The sequence below is a fragment of the Setaria italica genome, chromosome V, assembly GCF_000263155.2.
Source record: "Setaria italica strain Yugu1 chromosome V, Setaria_italica_v2.0, whole genome shotgun sequence".
NCBI classification, from domain to species: domain Eukaryota; kingdom Viridiplantae; phylum Streptophyta; class Magnoliopsida; order Poales; family Poaceae; genus Setaria; species Setaria italica.
The window spans coordinates 31,719,395-31,733,970 of record NC_028454.1 but is presented as its reverse complement, the minus strand read 5'-3'; the positions used below and the strand labels follow the sequence as shown (position 1 = coordinate 31,733,970).

General features: G+C 41.0%; 1 pseudogene; it reads right to left on the bottom strand.

The window, feature by feature from the left end:
* Positions 1-3,806: 3,806 nt before the first annotated feature.
* LOC105914418 lies at positions 3,807-5,171 on the bottom strand (annotated as a pseudogene).
* Between the last annotated feature and the right edge of the window lie 9,405 nt (positions 5,172-14,576).

The following is a 14,576-nucleotide window of genomic DNA, read 5'->3' as shown; positions in this document are numbered from 1 at the left end:
CTTCAGTAGAAAATAGCCCAGGGTAAGTTTTTCGGCCCATCTAACACAAACATTCATCGTATTTATCATCACAAGTAATTTAAAAAGTATTTTTAAATTGAACTACGTGTGCCTCCAATAAGATACAAAAAATTATAGAAAAAATATTTTCAGGTTCATATATACCATTATAGCCCAAGTTCTAGAGATAGATACAAAATTCAATTGTTTGATATGGATAATTCAACTATCAAAGTCTAAACTACTACAAAATAATTATTATAATATCTAAATTTTGTTAGAAAATTCTAAAAACTAACACATCAAATTATTTTCGGTCCATAATCTTGTCATAAAAAATTCAAATAGTTTTAATAAAGTGGGGCTACACATTGTTCACAAATTAATATATCTCCCACATAATTTCCTATAACTTGAGGAAAACTTTCAAGTTTGCATATGTCAGAATACTTTTCAACTCATATACACCTCAAATTTGAACACAACATCATATTTAACTTAGTATTAGGAAATATGAATTTATATTTGCAATTGTTATGCAAAATCATTTGTTTATTTTTCTACATAGATGTAAGAAACTAAGCAATATGTATAAGATCCAAGAAATAGTACCTAACTTGCAAACATACACCATAAAATGAAAGAGTGATTTTAGATAAAATTAGGAAAAAGAATCATCAAATTCGGAGCTCTTATGAGGGAGAAATACCTCTTACAAGTTTTAATTCCGGATTAAAAAGATAAATATGGACTATTTACGAGTTCTTATGCCTCTCAACCAATCACGCGCTACCACGTGGAGAAGTAGGCGACGCCCGCATCCTCACCTCCTCGGTGGCACGTTTTCATTTCCATCACTACTATATGCTTAAAAAGCCAATACCTCCATAAGTGTCCAATTGGTCTGGTGGTAAGGAAAGCCCACCACAACCATGTGGTCTTGGGTTTGATTCCTATAGAGCCACTTTTCCGTACCATATTTTTGAATTTTCCAACAGAGTATTCAAGGAGTAAGAACACCAACAAATTCACAAACAACCTTTTAATTTTTGCAAGTGCCTCGGGGAAATGCAGACAAAATCCAGATGGTTCACCATATATAGGAACATCACAAATTTAGACAAAGGAAAATACGTTAAGATTGTTCACCATAGCTACGAACCTCCCAAATTCATACATCACGCTAGCATCTAGCAATTCATGAAACTAACATCCACCAAACTCTACTAATCACAAGCCGCCTCACCAAAAGAACACCAGCAGTTACTATTACTGACTAGCTATCCACATCACTCCTTTGCATTTTCAAGTACCCTCATCCTTTTTTTTTGCCTTACCAAGTTCATCTTCAAGTGAAGCAATCTTGGCTTGCGCTTTTGCAAGTATCTTGCACTTCAGGTATAATTCATCACCGATGTCATTCATGCGCTTCCTCAGGAACTCGATTTCATCGAAGGAGTCGGAAGAGTTGTCGTCACTGGAGTCGAAGGAGAAGTCAAAGAAGTCGTCATTGGAGTCAAAGGAGAAGTCGAAGAAGTCGTCACTAGAGTCTGAGGAGTAGTCGTCGCCGAACTCGGTCTTTGGCATCTTCGGTGGCCGGCCGCTGGCCTTTGGAACCCTCTTCCTACCCTACGAGACGACACAGATCTTGGCCTCGGATGACGCCTTTTCCGGTGGCCGGCCGCGGGGCCACTTATTTGGGTGGTTGTCCGCGGGGTCTCTTCCCTGGCAGCAAGGCCGTGGAAGGCACCTTTGGCTTCGACGAGCGATCGGGGGTGCTTGGCCGGCGGCGAGGCCGAGGAGGGCGCCTTTGCCTTCGGCAGGCGACCACGGGGGCACTTGGCCGGTAGAAAGGCTGTGGAGGGTGCCTTTGGCTTGGGTGGGCGACTATGTGTATGTTTTCACATTCCTAGCATCGCACATTAATAGGAATTAATTAATTGTATAAGGACTTGGTTGAAGCCCAAACATGGCCCATAAATTAGGTTTATGTATATATCAAAAGGAACTTACATCAAATACACTTGAATAGCACAATGGTTTGCTCACGTTTACCTGGTCTAGTGGCTCTCTAGTTCGAGCCCCAGCCAAAGCACATTTTTCTCCAAATTTGTTCGAGCCCCAGCCAAATCACATTTTTCTCCAAATTTTTTTATTCTTAGCTTACCAATTACCACACATTTCCTTTTTACTATCAAATAATTGAATAATTCAGAAGTTTAATTAGTTTTTTAAGCTAATTTTTTATTTTTCTTCTCACACTTTGAACCTAAATGATCAAATACGGATTCATCAAGATTAAATAAATGCATAATTGTTGATTCATTGTTATATATGGTAGCTTAGGGTATGTTTGGTTGGGCTGTGGCTGTGAAAAAAGCTGTTGTGGGCTGTGAGCTATGAGAAAAGCTACTATGAGCTGTGAGAAAAATGAAAGCCGTTTGGTTAGAATGACTGTGAAGTTGTAGATTTGGTAAGAAATGTCTGTAATGCCCCTGAACTGCTAGGAGAATGCCGATATTCAAATTTATTGTAAAACACTATTTTGTTCACTGATTCGCATGCAAATTACCATTTTAAAAAGGAAAAATTATTTTTCTTAAAGGATTTTATTCACCATTAACAAATGGTCCACATAAATAAAATTATAGAATATTACAAAAGGCATATGGTTCACATAATGATGTCCTTCTTCAACATAACTATCTCCCTCTCGCACTAACCAAAGCATCAGCCTACTGCGAATGGTATTCATGGTGTCCTCATTCTCTCCATCTTGATTGTCATTTTCTTGTGTTTCTGCCGTGGCACTGTGTTGTAGCAGCTACTCCTCATCACCATCACATCTATTGAACAACTTGTCTTCCAAATTGGTGTCACAAATAAAATTATGCAATGCCATAGAAGCTAGAATTATATGCTTCCAAGTTCGAGTAGGAAAACTTGGAATGCCCTTCAAAATACACCACTTCTGCTTCAAGACCCCGAAAGCCCGCTCAATGACATTTCAAAGAGATGAATGCAAGAAATTGAAAACCTCGCACTTCCCTTGAGGAGCAAGTCCATTACAAAGTCGAAACTCTAGTATATGGTATGTGCTTCCTTTAAAAGGGGCAAGATATCCTATTCGGTTTGGATAACCAGAGTCCACTGAGTAATATTTACCTATAAAACCAAATCAGCAAAGCCAAATAACAATAGAAATATTGACAACCAGTAACGAAACATGCATACCTTTAGGAGGCACGGGAAATGAAGGAAAATTTACTAACGCATGGTTCAGGATGCGTGTATCATGTGTAGAACCTAGCCAACCAGCAACCGCAAAGATAAACCTCATGTCAAAATCACAAACAACTAGCACATTCTGAGATGTATAGCCATATCGACATGTATAGTTGACCACTTCCTCTGTTGGCACTGCTACTGGAACATGTGAACCGTCAATAGCTCCAATTGCTTCTTTGAAATAAGGCTAGAAACATTCCTCCTTGACCTTATCATGCTCAGTACAGAAAGTAGGATCTCTTGGCTTGATATTAGTTTTGCTAACTTGCGCAGACAATTCAGTACTTCATGAAATTTAGTGTGAACTGTCTAGAGTGACCGGGTAAAATGATTTTCAGCTTGTGAAAATGATTCGGGTCCTCCAACGATCCACAAGAACATGGCCAATGACTCCATTGATGATACATTATTAGTTGATGTTAAGCCGTAGTTCAAGATTAGCAAGTCATGTAGTGCCATGAAAAAATCAGTGCTCATTCGAAACATCTTATAGAAGTACCTCAGACGACCCATGCATCTCATAACCCATTGAAGTCCAGTTTTTGGTGTTTCCCTATACTTTCCTTTGTGCAAATACGCTTAGTGTATTGGTAACCCATTTCACCAATAATGGCAGCCTGCTGCGACAGTTCTGCAAGAAGCAGTAGTCCCTTTTGTCTATTTTTTGCCAAATCATCCATGTTGCCATCCATCTACATAAGACAGGAATCAAAACTCAGGAAAATATTGATAGCAATCAAAACATGGACATCAATAGCAATGGCACAACCAAACATGGAAGCAATAACTCATGAAAATATTGTTTCAGAGTACAGGGCAACATTATTTCAGATGGTTCTGAACATGGAAGCAAATAAATGGTTCTCACAACATGACACTAAAAATAAATAACTGAAAGCTTCTACGTGCGCCTCATCAACTCCTTTGCATGCTCCCTCTCAAGCAAGTCAAACCTTCCTTCTTTTGTTTCCAACATGCTGAAGGCCTCCCTTAATTCAGGCTTGATAATCAGAAAGGTGGCTGTATGCATTAGAGCTATTTTCTCTTGCACCCCACAATCTTTAACCATCTTCATGGCCTCTGCAATGCTAGAGACTTGGCTAGTTGGAGGTGCAGATGATGCTTCAACACTTGTGGAGATCTTCCCTGCTGCAGTGTCTATCATCAAACATGTGTTCTTGTACATGCGAAAGAATGGGCTCTTCTCATCCTTTTCGTTAGTAGTAGTAGAGGACTCCTTTCGTTTCTTTTTTTTTGGTTTTGATTTTTTTTCAAAGCAGCCAACTTGACATCATCATTATCTTGAGGTTTTTGTATCTCACCTACATCCTCATCACTTGAGTCATCAGAGGAAATATCTCTAGGACAGGATGCACTTGCCCCGCTAACATGTATCTTATCAAACAACATATGAAGATCATCAAGGTGCTTTGGTCCTTATTTTCTGAACCTAACATGATTGCATTTGATACCTTTATCAGGATTGTTGCATCTCTAAAATTAAATGGATAAAGTTAACAAGTCAACCCATATACACAGTTAACAAATCAAAATGCAAAATGATAAATGAAAAAAGGACAGTACATAATTCTTACAGCTAGGTGTTCATCCCAGCATTCGTTGGAGCAGTCAACAGTTTGGTTTGCCTCATTCCATCCAAGGCCAGTGGCATAATTCTTGAGCTCCATAAACCATGTGTATTTTTTTTTCATATTGTCCAACTTATTCTTCAATTGTTTCTTTGTTTGCTTCAGCCCAGTTTTTTTTTCATACTTAGTTACCAGATTTTTCCAACCAGCCCTAGTGAACATTCCCAAGGGTCTATTCCCAGCTTCTATCTCTCCTTTGCATATGTCAATGAAATGCCTCACATTGGCATCACATCAATCTACCTTATCAGTCATTCTTGAATAAAGAAAAAAATTCATTCAATTCACAATCATAACAATATCAATGCTCATGCCTCCTCCAATTTGTTAGTAAGATAGCATAACAAGCTTACATGTGGTGATGTAGACCTATGATTTCTATGACCAGGCAATAGTTAGATTCAGATTATGTATTCTACTATTTGTTAGTAAGATAGTATAATAAGCTTCTAGAGGCTAACCTTAGTGAAGCTAAATTTAAAATTTCAGTGCACCATTCCAGTTACCAAATTTGAATCTTAATATCATCACAGCAGTTACAGAATGTGTCAAATGATGTCAAAAGGCCATCTTTTTGTTCTAACCTTAATTCTCAGGTAACAACAAGAATAGGCAAGCAACTTTCTTCAGATAAATGTAAAAGATGTGTGTTTCAGAATTAGATATTGTATGCCATAAATATATTACAAATAAAATGGTAGTACCCACACTTTCCTTCATCCAAACAAGGTTTATTGAAATTGTACTGTTAGGGTCTGTTTGGTCTTGTTAAAGCCATTAGCATCTCACTGTGGTTCACTTCATTGCCTCATGTACAGATCAGCTTTTTTTCTGCCTAATACACTACAGCACCCCTAAACCACATGCAATAACACCCTTTATGTCACAACTTACACCAACACTGCTCTCCTTGCCCTTGATTCCCTAGAGATGAGGCACAATTCCCTTGCTGCTGCTTCACTTTTTATGTGCAAAACGAATGTGCAGGAGAGCAAGGAGGTGCAGTGGGGAGTTACCTTAGCACCAGATCTGGGCGGGGAGTTTGCTAGCATACAGATCGGGAGGTGGACGACGGGCTCGAGAGGAGGACGAGTAGGAGCGTCGCAGCCGCCTTCAGGGCACCGCCACCAAAGGACACGGCTGGACTGCCACCGGAGGGCGCGGGCGCCGCCGCCAGAGGGCACGTCAGACCGCCGCCGAAGGGCGCGGCAAAACCCTAGCGCAACAGCATAGGGTAGGAACAAGAGGAGGTGCGGGTGGGGAGCGAGAGCGACAGAGGTGTCGGTGGGAAAGAAAAACGAAGGGGTACGCCCATAAGCGGTGGCAGTGCGGGTAATTTTTGTGAAATGTCCGCCCTCACAGCTGGAAAAAGCACCCCGAGGGTGGTTGTGGAGAATGAACTACAAAAAAGTTGCTTTTGTGGAAGTAGGGGTTTGGAAGCTCACCCCTTTGGTTTAGCTTTTGACTTTTCTTGAAAGCAAAATCACTTTCGCAGCTTAACCAAAGGGACCCTTAGTTTATTATGTAGTACTTCCTAGCATATATGTGGCTCACCACATGTATAATGTTACCTTGGAATAATGTGGACATGAATGCAACATGGATACAAAATGAGTATTTGATATGTATATATATGATGGCATATGTATATGTCATGTGTACTTCTTAATTAGTAATCTCAGTGCGAGTACACACATATATAGCAAGTATCAGTACTTACATATCACGCAAATAATATAATAGAGCATGCAATGCAAGTAGTATTCATCCTTTCGATATCCCATAATCTTCTTTTGCTAGCCATAGGTGACTATATATAGAACTAACCAAATACATACCTTCCATATAGAACTACACTAAATAAACTATCATGTGGAACACATGAAACTAATTCAAAACAAATTAGTATTGTAGGTAGTGTATTGAAGTAGTATGTTTGACCAAAGCTAGAGTGAAAGAACTATACCAATTTCAAAACAGACTGCATTTTCATAGAAAAGATATTAGACATAGAGCAATGATTGGATCGAGCTTGATTTTAGATGCACTTTACAAAAAGAATCAAGTCATTTGGGGGTTTGATGAGGGAGAGAGACTAGTTAAAATTTTAAATCGGAGATTAAAAAGAGAAATAGTCTTGTTCACAAGAAATGGTCGCAACATTCATAAGGAATTCTAAGAACACCAACATGTGGGGTCCATGGGTCAGGGGGACACGACGGTTCGAAATATTCACCAGGCGCCAACTCTGCCGCCGAAGCTGAAAACATTTCTCGCGAAATGTACCTTGTACCCTCAAGCAATGGCCACACTGCTACCTCGTCCATCAAGGGTATTTGTGACAATATCCCCCCCCATATCCCTTGCCCCTTCTCTATCCCTTCGCTTAGATCTGCCTCCACCTCTCGCCTTTCACCTCTGCACCAGCAGGCTCCAACGCGCCGACACTCAACCCCTCAACTCCCCCGAAGGCCACCCTCTGGAGCTTCAACCTCATCGACTACACTAAGTGCACCGGAGCTGCATCCCCATCACCGCTGCACCGGATCTGCTTCCCCATCGATGACTACTGCCACACCGGATCTGCTACCCCTTCGACTCTGCTACCCCGTCGATGACAATTGCCACACTGGATCTGCTACCCCTTCGACAATGCCTGTCGCACCGGATCTGCTACAACATCATTGACGACCGCCGCATCGTAGCAGCCTCACCATCTTCGACAAGCAACTACCCGACGATTCACAATGATCACACGCCAACGCCCCGTATCAAGAGGTATGTAAAATCCATCTACCTTCTATGGTCCTAGGTAGTGACACATTCATCCACGGTTCGGGGTTGGAGGTTGTGGTGGGTCTATATTCTAATTCCAGTCATGAATATGAAATCAACCAAGGTCACTAATACTTAGAATCTACTTACACATGTTAGAACCTTCACAAAATGAATATGAAAGAGAACGGGAAGCAACTATCAGGAAGAATTTAAGAAGAATGGAAGAACTTGGCATTAGTGGTTTATCATCAGCTCTTAATTCATTGTCAAGAAAAAACAACTTCAAAAGGGGAAAGTTCAGGTAGGAAGGGAAAAAGGTCTGCCAAGGATGCTTGTCGTGGTGAAGGTTCTGATTTATCAGATTATATCCCTGAAGTTGAAGAGCCTGATGATGGAGATGATGATACAGACTTAGAAGAGGAGCTGATACCCCTAGCAATTGATGTAGGTGGGGGATGATTGGAAGGAGCAGTAGATATTTCCAATGCTTAAAAGGAGCACTTGATATTTCTAAAACTTAGAAGTGCTTCTAATTTGTTCACATGCTTACAACTTCTGCTTTTTGAAATCTGCAGGGCCTTGTGCGGACTGAGTGTAGGAAGGTCTGTGCGAAGAAGAGGAAAACAAGTGGTGCCATGGCTCCTGGAGGTAGACATTGCAAGAGGGTGAGGTCAATCCCACCAACAAAGGTCACTCCTAGAGCTTCAACAAGGTTATTGAAAAGGCTGCAAACATCAGGACCACGTGAAAAGCCTGTGCATAAAGAATTACCACTAGTTGCAGAACACACTAGTGGTGATGACAATGTTGTGCAGGAAGAATTGCCAGCAGTTGCAGAAAACACTAGCGGTGATGACAATGTGAACAATCATTCAAGTTCTCTGAGGGACTGGTCATATCAATATGATGTAGATCGTGATGATGCTCCTGACCTCAACGAAGATGAGATCGGTAGGAATACCGACTCTAGGCAGTCAGAGTCTAAAACTGATGGTTGGTTCGTTGATCCTCAAGCTTTTTCACACTGATGGTTTTATATTTGATGAATAATGAGAAATTGAATGAAATCTCTGCAGCACCTACACAAAGAGGTGGCCCAAGGAAGGTGAGGCCAGCAACCAGAGGAATTTTGCTTGACAAGATGACCAAAGCTACGGGGAGAAGGATGCCCATCTCTGTTGCTGAGGGGAACACTAGGCTGCATGAACCGGTGCAAGCTGCTAAGTTTGCATCAGATGCTAGTGTTATTGTTAGGTCCCAAGTTCCCATCTTTCCCCATTGGAAAGACTACAAGGAAAAGACATTTTGAGGGTTTCGTGGGAAGGCTATCTGTGAGTGCCTATATACTACTCCCTATTTTACATTCAACTCTTATATGGCCCTTGTGTAAATGGATTTCAATTCTAATCACCAAGGGAGGTTAGCAATTGACAGAAGGGATAAGGCAACAATAGATGCTTGTGTCAGTGTATTCAAGTCAGGGATACGGTAGAGGCGGTATAAGTTGAAGAAGGAACACTTCATTGCGTCCCTGCTAATGAGATACCCACAACCTCTCCTGTCTCCTACATGACTGATGCACAGTGGTGTAAACTTGTAGACAAGTGGTCAACTGCACACATCAAGGTAATTTCTCTTGGTGTGCTTTCAAGTATGTACTTGTGATGGAGACTAGCACATACATGTCTTGCAGGCAATTTCTAATCAGAACAAGTGAAACCGAGCTAGAGTCAGGTGGCCTCAAGCAACAGGATCTCGCTGCTACGTTGCACAATTACATTCATATGTAAGTGTCAATAGTCTTCTAATGTTCCCTTTTCATTGTTCTGCTTTCTTGAATGAGTTAAGTGGTTTTGCTGTTTGTCTAACCTCCATTTTGGTACATCAATTTAAGAACAAGAACAAGGATGCAGAACCCGCTGAAGTCAACAAGGATGAAACCCAGGAACAAGTTGATGAAGCTGACGAAGAAGTCGATGCAGTGGAAGCCTTCAAGGTCTGCCATACCAGCCGCAAGAAGGGTATGAGTGACGCGGCTAGAGAAGTAGTTGTAAGTCCTTGTACATGCTTATTTGCTTTTCTAGGAATTAGCTAATTTGCTGGACGTTTAGAATTTTAATTTCTGTTGGTTGCCATGCTCAACAAGTCAGTACTAGCATTGAATATCTACGTGGTCATTTCACCTGCATCCCTATAATACACATGTTTTCCTACAATTATGCCTGTCTTCATTAGGTTTCTCTTTATATATGCAACTTCACGATCTACAACCAAATATATTGTTACGTCAGTCACTTCCATAAATGATAATATGCCATTAACTTACATGATTCTAAAACCATTTATCAAATCCTTCTTCCAGACTTTTATCCTTCTTTCTCCAACACTTCTCTGTACATGCTGCATCATATAGTTGTGACATTCATGGTTATCCCTATCTTTCAGTGGTGTGTTATATTAACACTATTTAGTAACAGTTATCCAATCTGCCTTTGTTCATAGTTTATTTAATATAATCCTTTTTTACTATAATCGGTATACTAATAGTTCATCTTTGCATTTTATAGGCGTCAACGGAAACTATGAGGGTAGAACCTATTGCTAATAGGCAGCCACCATTGCCTAGTGTTGATGTGGTTTCCAAGATCCTCTCGTAGAATAGCTCCAACACCACATTCATGAAGAATGCTGGTATACCCACAAGCTCCTCCAAGTCTCAGTCAGCTGGTGAAGAAGCGCTTCGTCAAGAACTTGCTACTTAAAAACAAAGTTCAGTTGTTCTACATCAACAAGTGGAAGAATTAAAGAAGAAGACTAAAGTAGCAGAGGAAGCACTAGCGAAAACTCAAAGACAGTATGAGGAGTTCAACAAGCAACAAGATGAGAGCAACGTCATTCTTATGAAGATCTTGAACCTGAACACCCCTAATACCTCTTCTCAGCCCTAATCCTATGTGTGTGGAACTGTTGTCAGCACTACTTGGCATTCCGTTGTGTTGACGCAAAATCCTGACAGTGGTGGACCCTGCATCAGCACATGAGGACCTGGGAGATTTGCTTAACTCCAGTGCAGAATCCAAATCGACGCGCGTGGTGTGCGTGGGCGTGCCAGTCAGTTTGACTATTCAACTGACAAGGGGAAGATGATCCTTTCGAAGTTCGAGGCAACCGGCCGATCAGGACGATGTGATCCAAGCACCAGTAGCGATAATGGTGTAGCAAAATAAATCATGATAAATAAAATATCAGCCATGAGGCTGACTCCAACATCCTGATGAATGCAAATGGCTCATCGGCTATTCAAGCCGATTCAACATAACTTCACAATAACCATCGGCTAGACAGCCGATAGGAGATAGAGCGTCATCGAGTTCTCGCTCCACCATAGCTAGAGCCACAAACCAATGAGATCTAAACTAACGTCACCACCAATATTCCTAGGTGAAACCACAGCGATGCACCTGATAGTTGCAACCTAGAAACACTCAGCAGGACATCAATCCAGACCCCGCTAGCCAATAAATTTAATCAAAATGGAACTTAATTCCAACAACACTCGAAGGGTACCCAGGATTAAGATGCAACAGGCTATCAAGCGATCTATCATCTATGATGAGCCGATCTAAAGCTAATTAAAGCAAACAGAACGGCAAGATGATAGAACAGATAAATATCAGCCGATGCAAGCTTAATCAAGGCAGGATAACTGGTGAATAGCGTAGATCGAGATAAAAGCGATGCGCTGTAAGTCAAAGATCCAAGATACTGGATAACTGGTACATGAAACCAGACCCAACGACAGCGATGCACCCTGAAGTTGAAGTCTAGTACACCTGATGACGGGGACTTGCAGCTTGCTGGAGATCGAGTTCGATGCAGCCCAGCTTGCTAGAAGGAACTCATCGAGAAGCTACATTACTCCAACTCCTAATGCAATGGCGTGAAGCTGAAAGGTAAAGGTAAATATGTTTGTTTATTGATCGTGTGATTCTCTTTACAATGGCCACGACCCTTTATATTTATAGGACGGATGGCGACGTTACATGGCAAGGCTCCAATCACGTACAAGGCAAGTCACGTACACAATCTTTTCTAATCAAAACTCTATCTCTAACTAATCCAACTCTATCTCTAATCAAACTTATCCCTAACCAACTCTATCTACAGAATATTTTATTCAACTCTTGCCGTGTGCGTTGATTTCCTTATCTTGCTTTCTTTTTCTTTAGCCTTATTTAGGAGATTTCGTCATTTTCTGCATCATCGGCCGATTCCTTCCTTTTAGAGCATATTTTCAAATTTTGGTGTTTGTACGCTTGTGTTATGAATTTATGATTATCTACAAAATTTTATACGCTTGTGTTATGAATTTATGTGGCTCTAAACTGCCAGTTAACTAATGATGGTGTCATGAACTGGTTGTAACTTAATTATGGTGAACTTTCTGTGAATTCTGCTACATCATTTAGTGTTCTGTGATGAAATGGATCTGTATGAACGTGGACATGCATGATATGGACACGTGTAACATGCAGAAAAGGACATGTGTAACATCCAAAAAGGACACGTGGTCCAATAAGAAACTAACACGTGTACTAGTGGGGAACTGCAACATGGAGAACTGCAACATGGACCAATCAAAAAAGAACACATGTCATAAACAGAAATGGAAACATGGACTAATTAGAAATTAACACGTGGACCAATAGTAAAATGACACGTGGAACCGTAAAAAAAAAGACATGTGGGCCAATAGGAAAATGACACCTGGACAACCCGAGAAAGGACACTTGAGCAAACTGTAAAATGACACGTGGATAAACAGGAAAATGACACGGAGACAAATGGGAAAATGACACGTGGGCACGTAATAATATGACACGTGGACCGATGAAAAGTCGACACATGTCCACATGAGTGTGTGACACGTGGGTGAATAGAATAATGACACATGGACTTGTGTCGTCTCGACACGTGGTCTTATGCTAGCTAGCCATGTGGCGGTCCTTTTTGCACACGTGCTGGCCAACACGTCACCTGCCAGCGTGGATGAAGCCACGTCGTGTGCCAGCGTGTCTAGACCACGTCACGTGCCAGCGTGGATGGGGACACGTGGATCCTAAAGTTGAGTGACATTTTTGCGACGTATCATAGAACGGAAAATGATTCCGTGATGAAAGTTTTTTGTCGCAGAAAAAACTAGTTCTGTGATGTTTTTTATCAATTCGTCACAAAAGTACAAACGTGACGCTCCATTTTTTACGGACTGAATTTCGTTACAAATTCATCACAAAACTTCCTTTGTGACAAATTTGACCTTCACGGTGATGAAAACTGTTTGTCACCGAAGCTACGATTTCCACTAGTGTTGAAATGAAGGAAGAATTTGAGTTCAATGCCAAAGTTTGGCATGTCAATGAAATTTTGGTAGCGTAAATGCACAGTATGAAGGCAACAAGGGCGTGGTGTACGCCGAGAAAAACGTTGCCCGACTCCGGCAGAGGTGTAATGTTTTCCGAACTGAAAATATCATAGTGTGTCCTATAAGCTCTATACTTAGTCTATGGTTAGTTTTCCTCTTTTTTTGACTTGGTTTGTGATATGTTTTCTTGAAATTAAATTTGTTAAAACAAGACCCAACTTAACTGTATTTTGATGCTTAAAAAACTAATGCAGTGTAGGCCCACATGTCATACTCTTTTTTCTAATAAAATTTGGCATGGTTGTAATTCAAACACTTAGTTTTCTTTTTATGTTTTTGACGTTGCATATGAATTGGTAAATGGTAAAGTTGCAGTCCAAGCAACACTCTTTTTGTGCATGATTTTGGTAATGCCCACATTTTGCCGTTATCAAGTTTTTGGTAAGGCTAATGTGTGCAACAAACCAAATATCCCCTTTGTCTAAAAAATATCTCTGCATACCCTACACACTTCTCAGTCTTTACCCTAACCCACATGTCAACTCCATTCAACATTTTTTTTGGAAGGGAACATGCAAGAAAGTTACCTATTATATTGATAAAGTTACCTATTATTATATTGATAAAGAAGAAGTTAAACCCAGACTGCGCAGACAATAAGACAACAAGACAAATGATAGGACGGTGTCAACTAGAACTACAAACAATAACAAAAAGCTCGAAAACAACAATGGAGCCTAACAGAGAGGCAAAGAAAATCCCACCATACAGTTCCAGAAGGCACGACCTTTCATATGCATGAGTGAGTGAGTTGACAGTGCCTGGAGGCAATAGTTCCTTCAGGAAATCTACACAATATTGAATTTCAGCAACGTAGAGCTTCCCATCACTCTCCATAATGCCTAAATCTCTTTTAGCATTTTGCGTTGGGCAAGCCTCGCGCTTCAATAGAGTGACCATCAGTTGCAAGACTTGCATCAGCGTCACACTATTGTCATCAGCGGTGTCCTTTGGTTGCTATTGATGGTGTGAGGTTTACGAGAGAGCATTTTAGTCTCTTGTTGTTCGTTCAACATATTTGTCAGCCAAACCTACTGCTCAACTTCAACGTATGGTACATCACCACTTATCGTACTACCACGATGACAATAGCTAAACTACGGCATGGTCAAGAATTTGACGGAGTTGACAGTAAAAGTATGTTGTAATATCTGTACCTAAAAACAAGGGGTGTCAAGAATTTTTTCAGCGATTACAATAAAGTTATGCTATAATATCTCCAACCAAGAGCAGATCCATGCGTGAGGGGGCTTGAGCCTGCCCCCCCGGAAACTTCGGGTGGCGGCGAAGGCCGGCGGCATCAAAGATGTACATGCAGCCCGACAGGCCATCACGAAGCCCAGGTGTTTGGACCGTCTCATGACCGGGCCGGCTCGTAA